This window comes from Mustela lutreola, chromosome 5, assembly GCF_030435805.1.
Source record: "Mustela lutreola isolate mMusLut2 chromosome 5, mMusLut2.pri, whole genome shotgun sequence".
Lineage (NCBI taxonomy): Eukaryota > Metazoa > Chordata > Mammalia > Carnivora > Mustelidae > Mustela > Mustela lutreola.
Window position 1 is genome coordinate 105,193,780 of NC_081294.1, and position 13,699 is coordinate 105,207,478.

The following is a 13,699-nucleotide window of genomic DNA, read 5'->3' on the forward strand; positions in this document are numbered from 1 at the left end:
AAGCAGGCCCCCTGCTGAGCAGAGTGCCCGATGTGGGACTCGATCCCAGGACCCTGAGATCATGACCCGAGCCGAAGGCAGCGGCTTAACCCACTGAGCCACCCAGGCGCCCCCGCTTCATGATGTTTTGACGGTCTCTTAGAATCTGTTCTTTTTGGGAGGCCACCTGCCTGGCTCACTCAGAAGAGCATTAGACTCTTGATCTCAGGGTCATGAGAGTTTGAGCCCCACACTGGGTGTAGAGGTTACTTAAATAAAAAAATAAATAGATAAACTTAAAAAAAAAAATGAATGCAGATATTTCTCTCTTTTTTTTTCTTTTTTCTTTTTTCTTTTTTAATTAGATAGAAAGAGAGAGAACACGGGGCTGAGGAGCAAAGGGAGAGGAAGAAGCAGACTCTTTGCTGAGTGGTGAGCCTGACTGGGACTGGATCCTAGGACCCTGGGATCATGATCTGAGCTGAAAGCGGACACTTAACTGACTGAGCCACCCAGGTGCCTGGAATGTGGACATTTTTCTTAATCCTTTTTTTTCCATTTTTTAAATCATTTTTATCTTTTTTTTAATCTTTTCATATTTTCTATTATTTTATCTTTTTTCTTTCTATTCATCAGGCCGGATAATCTTAATTGAATGATTCATTCTTTTAAACTCACTGATTCTTTCTTCTGCCAGCTCAAATCTGCTTTTGAACCCATTGTGCATGACTAATAAAATTTATTTATTAAAAATATTGATACATATGTAACATGGAGGCAGTGAACACTTACTTTTTTCTAATTGTCCTGAAATACTAAAAAACAGGATTATATTTTAGGCCAAAAAGAGAATATTGCAATTTAATTTATGTAATTTATATTGGCTACATCCTCAGATCACAAAATATAGTAAAAATTAACCACTTTAAAATGAAAGAACACTCTTCTAAGTAACTATTGGATTCAAAAAATAAAATAAAAATGGAAGTTAAAGATCATTTGAACATTAATGATAATGAGAATACTACACTGAAAACACATGGGAGTGGTTCCTATATTTAGAGGCAAATCTGTAGAGGTAAGTGATTTTATTGTTAAAAAGTTTTTCAAATAAATAAAACATTTATCTTAAGAATCTAAGAACAAAAATGCAAAATAAATTTTAAAAATAGAATTAATGAAAATTACAGACATTAGTGAATTAGAAAGAAAAAAAAAAGTCAATCTATAAACTCCAGAATGTACTTTTTAAAAATTGTACTTGTGTTTTTGTTTTTTGAGATGATTCTTTATAAGGACCAATAAAACTTATTACAATAATTGTTCTCCTCATGTAATAATGATTGATATTTAATAGTTTCTACTTGGTAGCATTTCTATTTCATTCACACCCATATGTTTGAATAACCCACACAGTGTCAGTGTGCCTGTATTCTCAGTCATGTCTAGGTGGGGGTGTGTTTAGGAACAATTCCATAGCAGAATCAATTAAATACTGTCAAGAAAGAAGCATTGTTTGGAAACAAACAAACGAACATGTTTCTCAATGTAACTGGGGCTTTGGACATTGGATGCTATAAGACTAACTGAACTTCTGGCAACTTAAAGCACCAGAGAATTCAACCAGCCAGGGCAAAATTGGACTGTAACCACACACTAGAGTAACTGGTGCCTCGGGGAAATTGTTGAAACTAGAAAACCAAACTCTGGTGTGAGCAGTTTCTGCTTTCTTGGTCAGTGGAGTTTGTCCTTGAACCTGGAACCTCTTTGCTATTTGTTCTGGGTGTGGCTACTGTGGTGAGCTTTTATAATGATTTTGTTGTAAACCAGTACCTGGCTATTGTTCTTTTCTTTCTTTCTTTTTTTTTTTCTTTAAGATTTTATTTACTTATTTGACAGAGATCACAAGTAGGCAGAGAGGCAGGCAGAGAGAGGAGGAAGCAGGCTCTCCACTGAGCAGAGAGCCCGATGGGGGGCTTGATCCCAGGACCCCGAGATCATGACCTGAGCAGAAGGCAGAGACTTTAACCCACTGAGCCACCCAGACGCCCCCTGGCCATTGTTCTTATGGAAATCCTGAACCAAATGCAAATGTGTCTGACTGAAATAGTAAATTTTGTTTAGCAATTTAAATTGTGTTGAGTCTTTCTAGAATGAGGCAGTTAAGGAGGGAAATCTGTCTACTAATTCAAAAATAATTGTTTTGAGAGCTGAGTACCTTTTTATTCAGTTATTTCCTCACAGAAAATCATGAAACTAGAGAATCCCATAGGTCTAATTTCTTCCTCTGTGCACACGGAAAGACTGTGAAGTGAAACTGCACTGGATTGTTGCAGCCCACCCAATGTCTCCCGTGGGATGCCATTTATAACTGAATTAGGCAGAGTTTGGAAAGTGCACTGTCTACTCACTTACTTTGCAGATAGGTTGTGGGGGCCAAAGGATCTCAGAGGGTGAGGGTAGGAATATTTCTGTAAGGACCTGTTTAGCCAGAGACTTCCATTAAGGTTAAACAATAACCTTGTTGTTTAACCCTTAAACTGTCCCTGCTCCCCTTCCCCCAGGGGATTTACTTAAAAACAAGTCCGGGGAAATCAGCTCCAGGTAACAAAGCCCAGATACAAGTGTGGGTCAGGCCAAGAGGAGCCATCTGATCAGTGGGGGGTTGCATACTATCTCCCTAGCTACCAAGGAGTATGGGCCCCACCCCTTGGGAGCCTTTTGGGTGCCAATTCTGACCAAGGTGTGATAGGCTAGGTCAAATGTCTACTGTAGGGTAAATTGTAATTCAGTTGGTCACCTAGCATCACTGTGCAGCTTTCTCTGTATGTTACAATCTCATTGGCCACCTGTGCATGGCCAGGCCCAACTGCATGGCCTTTGCCCTTAAAAGCCAGTCTGTGAAACAGAGAAGGGTCGCCCTCTCTGTAAGAGGTGTGGCCCTGGCCGGTCAGTCTGATTCTTGATGCTTGGCATGAAATAAAGCTTTGCTTGACCGTCGCTTTATATCAGTCTCATTCCTTTAATCACGGACCCATTTTTCGGGGGGCATAACAATTTCTCCTCGAGAAAGTGGTAGACCCATCATCAATTTCCTGGAGTAAAAATAAAGATGGCCTTGAATTAAGGGAAGGAAGAACTTCATTCTCTCACTTGGTTGGTAGCAGTGGGACCTGACTCTGGTAGAGGAGGACATGGTAAAGATACATGACTGTGGAAGATAAGATGACCTTGGCTACTTGTGATATACCAGGGAGTGAGGAGGGAAATGGCTCAGTACAAGGTAATGGCTGATTGACTTCTGGACCAAAATCTAAATTCCCATTTTATATTTTTTCTTTTGTATCTTCTGATTCCCCTTTAATATTGTTGAGCTTTTGGTAAAATTTTAACTGCTGCAGTCCAGTGCTATCCATGCTGTGGGGTCTTAGGAATAAGCCCGTGTGCGTAGCTGAAACAAAGTAGTGTAGGAATATAAGTTTTCCCCCACTCTGCTTTCTCCTGTGGAATCAGCTTGGTGGTAGATGTCAGAACATTGAATGGACATCCTGGCAAAGTAGAGAGTATTTGTCCCATGCCAGGCAATAGCTGAGTGCAAGTGGACACTATTGCCAGCATGACACAGCTCACCCATCAATATTCCAAAGGGAGGAAATTGGTTAGGTGACCAGACATGCTCTGATATTTTATAGATGGGACAATCTGATTCATTATAGCATATCAATTACACAGAAAGAGTCATTGGTACCTACTAAGATAACTTGGTAATCAAATCGTGGTAGCTTGTGGTACTGTATAAAAAGCATAGAAAATTCAGTCGAAGAAATAAATTACCCAAGGTTAATAATTAATTATAAAATAAAAGACTATCTTCTTAAAATGTCTAATATTGAGAAGAATATAAGAACAGAAAATTGAGTTTATACTAAAAGGAAAACAGATTAAAAATGAATTCAGCCTGCTTCCCCATATGACATTTTTCCTATAATTTCTTTCATAAGACTGGAGGAACACGTTGACCATCAAGACACGGAGCAAATATTTATATGTTAAAAACAGATGTTGATTGGCATTTCTTTGTTTACGGGCCAAAGGTATAAATTCCTCCTCCTTCCTGGGAAAATTCTAGAGCATTCAAGATTGTTAATGTTGAATTATTAATCACAGTGTTTTCTGTGTTTTTTTTTTTTTTTTTTTTTTTGATGTGTTAGGATTCTTATTATGGTGCTCTATAGTCCTAAATGCATGCTGAGGGGATTATTTGCTTACTACAATAGCACCGTAGGAAACTTCAGTTGATTTACAAAGAATTGCAGTTCTTTAAAGGCACAAACATTGAAAACATCTAATTGAAGATGAGCAGCCAAGAGGGAAGCACACACATATGTATTTGTTTTCAGCATCGATTCTGTCACAAAATGTTGCAGTTCACTGAAGTGAACTGATTCTATGTATATATAAAATAACTGCAGTGAAATTAGTCAAAGAAAGACAAATACCATAGAATTTCACTCATATGTGGAATTTAAGAAAAAAAAATAGAAAAAAGAGACAAAAACCAGACCATTATATACGGAGAACAAACTGGTAGTTGTGAGTGGGAGGTGGGTGGGGGATGGGTAAAACAAGTGAAGGGGATCAAGAGTGCACGTATGATGATGAGCACTGAGAAACATATAGAATTGTTGAATCATTATATTGTACATCTGAAATATAATACTATATTAATTATATTTGAATTAAAAAATCAGATATAAAAAACAGAGAGAACTTAAGAAACCACCACAATTATTAGGAAGTAGTACACAGTTTTAGATTGAAATTTGCCTGAAATAGACCACTCAGACATGGAGACAATAATAAATTATATGTAAACACCAAAATCTAAGTAAAACATCTACAGATTTTGACAATTATAGATTCTGTTTTGATTGGTAGAATATACCAGGTTGTTTGGAAACAATTATGAATTTTATGTGCAACACAACAAATTAGATGTGTACTTACACTGGACAGATATTTTAATGAGCTAGAGCAGGGGTTGGCAAACTATGGCCTGAAGACTAAATTATACTATAGGTGCTCATTTCATGTTCATTTACATATTCTCTATATACTCTGAGTTAGTTTGAGGACAGAGTACCCAAGACCACTATCACTTCTGCAACCCCTGTAAGTTAGATTCCCAGAACCATCCTCAGGTTTGGTAATTTACTAGAAGGATTCATAGAACTCACTCAGGATTATGGTTTATTAGGGGGGAATGACAGAGATTAAAATCAGCCAAAGGAAGAGACACACAGAAGACGGTTTGGGAAAGTTCCAAAAGCAAACCTTTCCTCGTCCTCTCTCATGAATTAATGGCCCATTTATCTGTGAGAAGTGATGTTTGATAATAATAATCTTATTATCAACCAGAGAAAATCACCTGAGCTTTGGTGTCCAGAGTTTTATTGGAATTTCATTCATTAGGGATAATTGGTTGATTTAATGAGTGCCTACAAAGTTGAACTCAATCTCCAGATCAATTGATACGATGTGACTCAAAACCCTCACCCTAAATCCTGTAGTTGGTCTTTTGGTATGGCCAGCATGCACGTTAAACAAAGACACTGCTATTAGTTATGGCAGAGATCACCAGCCAGAAGCATTTTTGCACCTCTTGATCAAATATAAGTTAGTTACAAATTTAAAATATAGTTAATGTCACTGTCAATGTCTAGTCCTAAGACATTCAGGGACAAATTATACTGGGAAGAGAAAGGATAATATCTACAGGATCTTCTGGCTGGGGTTGGATTTAAACCTCTGGATGTTATGTTGTTTGTTTTTCACTTGAGTGAGGTGAATAAATTTGGAGACAATAGTAAGGGGATTATGATACCATCAATACACTTTTATAGAGGGTCTCCTTTCTGCAAGGTAACTGTTGGGCACACAGTTCTCCAATGTTTCACTTATCTGTTCTAGACAATGAGAGAGAACAAAGGTGATTAATAAGCTAAAGCACAGATTCATTTGTTTCAGGACAGTTTATTTTAGTTTGTAAAGCCAATTATTTCAGTTACAAGTCCTGTAAAAATTTGGGGTTTTTTATACACATCATTTAAGTCAAAACTAAGCCATATTCTTTCTCCTAAACTTATTTTTAGTTTTTGAAATGGATGGTCATTAAATAAATGGAAAATTAGTAGAAAAAAGAAAAACTGTCCATTGTCTTCTCTATCTTTGGATTTTAGGCTTAAAAATAAAATTGTATTTCTTTTTTCCTTAAAGATTTTATGTCAATCTCTATGTCCAACATGGGGCTCAAACTTATAACCCTGAGAAGAGTAACATGCTATACTGACTGACCCAGCCCCTGTACTTCTATGCTTTACACCCTAGATAGCCTGACTCTTCTCATTCACATTATCTTATTTTTTCATGTTATTCCAAAATCTTTTTTTCAAATTTATACAAGCTGATAGGGTATTCCAGAACCTTTCTTCTAACAGATGTCAGTTGGTTGTATGATCAAACATATGCATTTATGTATGAATGAAATATAATAATCGAGTCATTTTTTAAATTAATAATTTTCTTAACCTTGACAAATATTATAACATATTTAATACTATATCTCATGTGTATGTTTAATGGAGTTGAATTTTCAGAAACTCTGCACCTGAGGAAGGAAGAGAAATCAGCGTTGCCTAGTAAGGATCGGTGAAATTTGTCTCAGTCTGTGTGGTTTGGCCTGAGATGTGCGGTCACAGGGTTGGAAGATTAGTCCTTTATGATTCCGCTGAGCAGAAGGCATGAAGTATGGTTTTATTCTCAACTTTGCCCCTTAGTTGGTGGTGGCCTTGATGTCTCTGCTCTCTCCACTTGATGTTACTTCTTTTCTCTGATTTTCCATCATGACCTCCCTGTTCTTCCGCCCAGAACCTGGAAGTACGCCATGTTGCCCCTCTGCTGCTCAGCCTAACCCCTTCTCTGCACTCTACCAACACTGGCAGTTATTGGTTCTAAAGTGAGATATTTCTTTCCTCACTTGAGGCAGAGTTATCTGTTCTCAGTTCCTCACTGTGCTTCTAATGATAGTATCTCTTTATTTCGTTTCCTCTCTATTACAGCCTCCCGGTCTTTAGGAATTGGGCACGAGTTCCTGAAGGCTAGACCCAAAGACAAATGAGTGGTGCATCTTATGCTGTATCCAGAATTATCTTCTCTCTCAGGCTTTAGCCCCTGTCCATGGAATAAGCCTGGGCTCTCTAGTTCTCTCCTCTGGGATTGAACTCACTATCTGTGAGAGGATAAAGGAAGAGTTTTTGTTCCCCAGTGGCTTCAGGGCCTCAGGCCTCGAGCCGACTGTCAGCATCTCCTACTGTCCCTCCCATGATGTTTCTCAGCCCTATTATGGCTGTGCTCTGGTGAGTCTGTTTGCCAGCTACCCTGACATGTTTAGACCTGTCTGAGTTCTTAACTTCTTAACTTGAGCTAATGCTCTGGGACCCTCACTCCATTGATTTAGAAATTATTGGACTTGATTATTTTTGTGTTAACATTAATTTTAAAAAATTCACATCACCAAATCTCCATTGACTTTATGTTTCAAATTCATTTGTGTACCAAAGTACAATTTAATCAAGAAACTGGTCTAATACCCTTGTGAAAATGTGATTAATTTCTTCAGAATCTTGCCTGACAACGAAGATGTTCTCTATTCTTATGTTTCCGTCACTGATCTTCTTGTGCCCTTTATCGTGAAAAGTGGGTGACAAAGCAGGCAAAGGGAAGGCAAATTGTTTTCCAATTTTGTTTTTATATAGAAGTTTCATCATTCCTAAAAAAATCTTTTTAGAAACATTTGCTACAGGTTTTATGTGCTATGATAAAATACAGCATTAAAGGACAAAAATCTAGAATACACTGTACAAACTACTACTAACAATGCAAGTCATAGGGTGCCTGGGTAGCTCAGGCATTAAGGATTTGCTTTTGGCTCAGGTCATGAACTCAGCATCCTGAGATCAAGCTCCAGGTCAGGTTCCCTGCTCAGCTGGGAGCCTGCATCTCCCTCTCTAGTTCCCCATGCTTGTGTTCCTTCTCTTGCTATCTCTCTCTGCCAAATAAATAAATAAAATCTTAAAAACAAACAATGGAAGTAATAACAAGAGGTTAGAAAACTGTTAGGTGAGTGCAAGTTTGATGTGAAAGGAATTTCTTTGGCTTTAACTATACCCATCCATGAAATCATTCAGCTTCAGCATTATAGCAGATGTTATGCTGGGTTTCAAGTATGTGAAAATAATAAAAGTATGGTGTGTGCCCCAGTGGTATGTATCATCTGGAGGGAGACAGAAGTTTGCCAAAGGGGTGATAGACATCATTGAAGCCCATGGTTGCATTCCTTTGGCAACCTCTGACTTGAGCTCTGGTAGACAGTAACCATGTATGTTGATGGTTTCTCACTACTAGTGTTTACTGTGTTTCTGAGCTTTACTGCCTCAGGGATTGCCTCTGTGTGTGTGTGTGTGTGTGTATGTGTGTGTGTGTGTGTGTTTAAGGTGCCTGGGAAGTTCCCTACCAATAAGGACTAGGAGTTGGTGGATAAATGCCTCTGTCCATTGGAGAACGATTAGAAATATTCTACATGGTTCTTCAGAGGATCCCCACTGGGAATGAGCCCCAATTACTTATAGTTGTAAATTGCTTAATAATTCATTTATTGGAGGGATTCCTGGGTGGCCCAGTTGGTTAAGTGTCCAACTCTTGGTTTTGGCTCAGGTCACGAGCTTGGGATTGTGGGATTGGCCCCACACTTGGTTCCACACTCAGCTCGGAGTCTGCTAAAGATTCTCTCCCTCTCTATCTGCCCCTCCCCCTGCTTGTGCTCTCTCTCTCTCTCTCTCTCAAATAAAAATATTTTAAAAAATAACTAATTTGGGGCACCTGGGTGGCTCAGTGGGTTAAAGCCTCTGCCTTCAGCTCAGGTCATGATCCCAGGGTCCTGGGATCAAGCCCCGCTTCGGGCTCTTTGCTCAGCAGGGAGCCTGTTTCCTCCTCTCTCTCTGCCTGCCTCTCTGTCTACTTGTGATCTCTCTCTGTTAAATAAATAAAATCGTTAAAAAAAAAAAAAAAAAAAAAAAAAAAAAAAATAACTAATTTATTGGATTTTCCTCTCTAGCTGTTTTGTTCTTCCCTCTCCCTCACTCTAGGTTCCAGGGAACACCACTCAAATAAGCTATTTATACCCAAGTTCCTTGTCACTTTCATCAAAATCAAGGTCCTGATTTTGGCAAAATCTGATTTTTGCATTACCAATATAAAGTAGTGATTTCTATAGATGATAAATATAGAAACAGAGTTCTCTGTTTCTATAGAGGATGGATCAACTAATTCCTTGACTAGGAGCTGCCAGGAGAGACTATAGGTCAAATGCAGAAGCCAAAAAAAGGGGAGAAGTTTGAAATTGATAGTTGAAAGGTAAGGCTCTCCAATGTCTTTAACTATTGCTCAATAGGAGGTATCTATTTAATACAATGGAGACTAAATTGCATATCTCTTGTTATTTGAATGAATTATGGGCTTTTGGAAGGAGTCAATGAGACAAGTTGGAGCTAATGCCTGGTCCTTGGATTCAGCAGTTTTTAGAACCAAGAATATGAACAAATCTATGCTTTGACCTTTGAAACCATCTCTTGATTCATGAGGATGGTTCAAGGTAAGAATGTCGTGATGGCCAGGGTTGGTCCAGGGATATTGATGTGCTTAAAGATAAAGGGAGAGTTTGCTCTCCCTTTTTGTGTTTGCTCTCACCACTGTGTGGTGGCTTTCTATTGTATTGTAATCAAGCTCCTAAGGCAATGTGTCAGTTTCCATGAGAAAGGGGCTGTGAAAATGTAAAGAGAGGATCAAAAGATAAAGTTGTGGGCGCCTGGGTGGCTCAGTGGGTTAAGCCGCTGCCTTCAGCTCAGGTCATGATCTCAGGATCCTGGGATCAAGCTCCCCCTCCCCCCAATCAGGCTCTCTGCTCAGCAGGGAGCTTCCCCCCAGTCCTCCTGCCTGCTCCTCTGCCTACTTGTGATCTGTCAAATAAATAAATAAAATCTTAAAAAAAAAATCAATAGTCGGGGCACCTGAGTGGCTCAGTAGTTAAGCATCTGCCTTTGGGTCAGGTCATGATCCCTGGGTCCAGGTTTGAGCCCCTCATCGGGCTCCCTGCTCCACAGGAAGCCTGCTTCTCCCACTCCCCCGCTTGCGTTGCTTCTCTTGCTGTGTCTCTGCCAAATGAATAAAATCTTAAAAAAAAAAAAGAAAAAAGAAAAAACAACCAAACCCAATAGTCAGATTTGGGAGATTAGAAAATGGGTTATATTGCTGTGATTATTTCTTCTTTTACAAGAGTTCCCTGAAGATTTATGCCTAATTTGCAGCTTAAGAAATGTAGACTGCCCTGACTTTGAAGACTTTTATGAAATTGCACAGACATTAGGTAATACCAGGTGTAATTATAAAATTAATTGTTCATGAAAAAAACCAAAATCAGTTTTCTGAAAATGTACCTAGATAAAAATAACAGTAGTCCTAGTTCTGCTTCTCAAACTAGTGTCCAAAGGAGTTGTAGGACTGTAACACTTATTTTACTACTTTCCTATATTCATGTATTACTATATATACATTACTACACATTACTATATATATTTCTATGTATTATATGTTTTACTATTATTATATAACTACTATAGTACTACATAATTTACTGTATATACTATAATGTAGTACATATTATATACTATAGAATTTACTATATAGTTTATATATTTTACTACAACACAATTTACTTAATTTTCCTTTTTTATAGTATTTTAAATATGATCACTGGTTAATGCCTCAATATTTAGGTATTATATGTGTGTGTGCGTGTATAACATACATGTATGTATTTTCAAATTATTTATTTATTTATTTTGACAGAGACCAGTGAGAGAGGGAACACAAGCAGGGCGAGTGGGAGAGGGAGAACAGGCTTCTGGCAGAGCAGGGAGCCCGATGGGGGCTTGATCCCAGGACCCTGGGATCATGACCTAAGGCAAAGGCAGACAGATGCTTAACGACTGAGCCACCCAGGTGCCCATACATGTATGTATAATAATGTTTTGCAAAATGCATTTTGTCTTGCAAGATGAGGATAATTTCACCATAATGTTCTTATGCAGACTCTTCTAGCCAATAAAATGAACTCTACAGTTAGTTCTTTTTTTTTTTCCTCAAAGATTTTATTTATTTATTTGAGAGAAGCACACGAGGGGGCAGAGAGAGAGAGGGAGAAGTAGGTTCCCCTCTGACATTTAACCATCTGAGCCACCCAGGCGCCCCACAGTTAGTTTTTGCATTTCATTGGCCCATACCATTACAACGTTTCTATGACATCATTGCTTGGAATTTAGAGTTTCAATCCAGAAAATTTTATCATAGTACTTGCACAACTCTGTTTATATTGACTACTAAAATGGTTGTTCTTAATCTTGTATTTGGGCTTATTCTGAGCAAAGATGTTATGTGGGATTTCTTTTTATAAACTAAGAAATGTTAACTGTAAACAATCATTTCTTGAATACTTTTTTCTTTTTTTAAACAATTTTTTAAAAAGATTTTATTTATTTATTTAACAGAGACAGAGAGAGGGAATACAAGCAAGGAGAGTGGGAGAGGGAGACCAAAGAGGCTTCCCACAGAGCAGGGAACCTGATGCGGGGTTTGATCTCAAGACCCTGGGATCATGACCTGACCTGAAGGCAGACGCCTAAGGACTAAGCCACCCAGGTTCCCCTCTTGAATACTTTGTTAATAGCAGCAGTCACAGCAGAAAATCTCGAGACAGGATCCACTGTGACAGATGATGAATTTCAGTTTTAACACATTAGTGAATCCAGAGTCCAATGAACCTTTTGAAGTAAAAAATGTAAATTTCTAACCTGACATTTTATCAGCATTTACCAGCTATATGCTAGCAGTGTAGAAAACATGGAATGTAGCTTATAACCCCTACCCAACAGATTCTCAAACTTAATTTGTTTGACTGAGGAAGAAGAAACATGATAATGGTGTGAGGCATATCCTAAAGGAAAAACAAAAACAAAACAGAGTTAGGGAGGGGTGAGACATTGCCACAGGTTAATAAAATATTTGAGCTGTCCAAAGGACCCAAAATATTTAGCTATATTGTAGGGCTTTTAGGAAGTTTCCTGGGAACAGTCTCTACATTTTTTATCTCATCCATTGCTTTATCTTTAACATCTAAAACACTGTTTATCAGTTAGTAGGTGCTCCATAAATACTTGCTGAATGATTAGTGTGAAACTTCTGATCAGAGAGGGGAATTGATTTGAGAAAGGTCACACAGCTGGTTTATGGCAGATCTGGATCCAGAACTAGTTTTAATTCTTCATTCTTTGTTCTACCAAATTTAGGGGCACGGCCTGGAAAATGAACAAGTCCAATCAGTGAAGCCTCCCATATGATGACTTTGTCTTCCACATAGCATTTTGTCTTCCTTTATGAAATATACCACTAACCAAATCTATCAATTTAATGTCTGAAATGTGAGCTGAGAGAATGGAGTTTTGTTCTTCGTTCCTCTATTCACTCACTCCCTTTGCCACCGAGGCAAATTAGGTAAACTGTCCAAAGACAGTTTCTTCTCCTGAAGGAGCTCAGCTCCCTTTCATTTCTCATGTCCTAGGAGTCTAAATTTCATGAAAGCTAATCAGTAAGCTCACCCATGGACCATATGTCTGAATGTCTTTATTTTTTTATTTTTTTAAAATTTTTTATTTTTCATAAGCATATAATTTTATCCCTAGGGGTACAGGTCTGTGTCTGTCTGAACGTCTTTATATCAGGGTTCTTAAAGTGTGGTCAGCAGATCACTTTTTTTTTTTTTTTTTTAATTTATTTATTTGACAGAGAGAGGGAGAGATCACAAGCAAGCAGAGAGGCAGGCAGAGAGAGAGGGGGAAGCAGGCTCCCCGCTGAGCAGAGGGCCCTATGCTGGGCTAGATCCTAGGACCCTGGGACCATGACCTGAGCCGAAGGCAGAGGCTTAACCTACTGAGCCACCCAGGCGCCCCCAGCATATCACTTCTAGCAGAGTCCTTTAAAAATGCTGATCTTGCAACTGTTAAAGAGAATAAAATAAACACATAGTTTTTGATTTGGAGGGATTTCCACTAGGCAACGCTTCCCAGCGCTTTTCACTTCTATAGTCATGGTACACACAAAAAGTGAGAATACTGGAATACTTGGCTGGCTTAGCCAGAAGATCATGTGAAGTTCAATCCCCGCTTTGGGGGTAGAAATTACTTAAGATATATAAATAAAAACTTTAAAAAAGTAGTAATATTTATGAGGTGTATTCACGTAAGAAAGCTTAGACTATCTCTTTGCTAATGCACATTTCACTGAGAAACTGCCAGAAATACCATTTAATAAGAAAAACAAGTTTCAGGAAAATATTATATGTGATCCATTTTCAAGACAATGCTAAAACTTTGTATATGCAATATGTCTACATGAGTATGTATTATGTATTGTGTATGATCATGTATTATGTGCATGTAGATATACAATGTTATAAGAATGTTGAAAGGATCATACTGGTTGTTAAAGTAGGGAAAGAGAGAAGGGAAAACAAAGAATAAAGAGAAAAAAATTGAGAACACCAGTATGTATG

The 13,699-nt window shown here is 38.2% G+C and overlaps 1 protein-coding gene across 1 annotated transcript in view; it reads right to left on the bottom strand.

The window, feature by feature from the left end:
* The window catches only part of AP3B1 (adaptor related protein complex 3 subunit beta 1), a 352,698-nt gene that overhangs the window by 337,185 nt on the left and 1,814 nt on the right, over positions 1-13,699 (bottom strand). The gene's annotated exons all lie outside the window — the stretch shown is intronic.